This window comes from Etheostoma spectabile, chromosome 11 (genome assembly GCF_008692095.1).
Source record: "Etheostoma spectabile isolate EspeVRDwgs_2016 chromosome 11, UIUC_Espe_1.0, whole genome shotgun sequence".
In the NCBI taxonomy this organism is placed as follows: Eukaryota; Metazoa; Chordata; class Actinopteri; order Perciformes; family Percidae; genus Etheostoma; species Etheostoma spectabile.
In genome coordinates, this window is record NC_045743.1 from 17,561,150 (window position 1) to 17,562,205 (window position 1,056).

The 1,056-nt window shown below is 43.8% G+C and overlaps 1 long non-coding RNA gene across 1 annotated transcript in view; it reads right to left on the bottom strand.

Moving 5' to 3' along the window:
• The window catches only part of LOC116698206 (uncharacterized), a 19,643-nt gene that overhangs the window by 14,398 nt on the left and 4,189 nt on the right, over positions 1–1,056 (bottom strand). The window contains exon 2 of the long non-coding RNA XR_004334157.1: positions 972–976. This is a non-coding gene — a long non-coding RNA (uncharacterized LOC116698206). The remainder of the gene's footprint in view (positions 1–971; positions 977–1,056) is intronic.

Here is a 1,056-nt window from a genome sequence, read left to right on the forward strand (position 1 = left end):
TCAAAGGCAGAGCAGGATACCCAGGGCTCGGTTTGCACCTATCACCATGTCTAGCCACTGGGGGGCCATAGGCGGGCTGGGGGGGACTCATATTAATGTTAAGAAACCTCATAAAGGGACATTTTCATGCCATGAGACCTTTAACAGAAAACGTTGATTGTCTGCTTTACGCTGCTGTAGTATCGGGGTTAATAAGAGAAGTGTCTTATATTCTTTGGTTACTGTTTATTATAATTATTATTATTATTATTATTATTATTATTCAGCGATAACTAGCCCAATAGAAGGCGTACAGGTGAATAATGACCAAGGATACATCACCTTTTTGTCTTAATTTTTAGTTTTGTATTAAAAAACTTTTCATCTAAAACAGATCCAGAGCTGCTGGTCTGTCTCCTTTTGAAACGTTTTGGCTTTTTTGGCTTTTTTTAAAGTTTTGGAAGCCAATTAAGTTTTTTAAAGCCGGTTAACTGTTGCGTTCACTGAGCCATAACTACGTCAGTGGGATTCAGAAAAACTTCCAATGTAGAAATACTTCAAATATATATGAAGGCCGAATAATAAAGACTAGTGGTTTACAGTATGGGGGTCACATGCCAGGGGACGGGTCTGGTCTCCCACAGCTGCACCTGCACCAACACCTTTGGGACTTAATGCCTCTTTGTGTTGAACCTGGTGTCTTATTGTCTGTCTTCACGTCCTCCTGCTGTGTCCCCCCCCGTGTCAGTGAAGCAGCTGCTGTGCCTTCTCTGCTGTCCCTCGTATGCAGCAGAGCATCTGTTGCACACCTGCCTGTCCGTTAAAACCCTTCAGTCCTCGTCAGCGGGGTCGTGGTTTAACGATAAAAGGTCTACGGTGATTGGAGGTGGACTTCACTGGTTCTGTGGGAATGTGTTTACTCACAAAACCATGTCTCCAACACTGAGCCTACTAGGGTTTTTAGACTAGCGAGACTTTATTATGACTGAGACCAGGGCTGTGGTACTCGAGTCCGGATTCAAGACCGTTGTTCTATGGTCTTGGACTTGTCTCGGACTCGCTAGTATTTGGACTCAG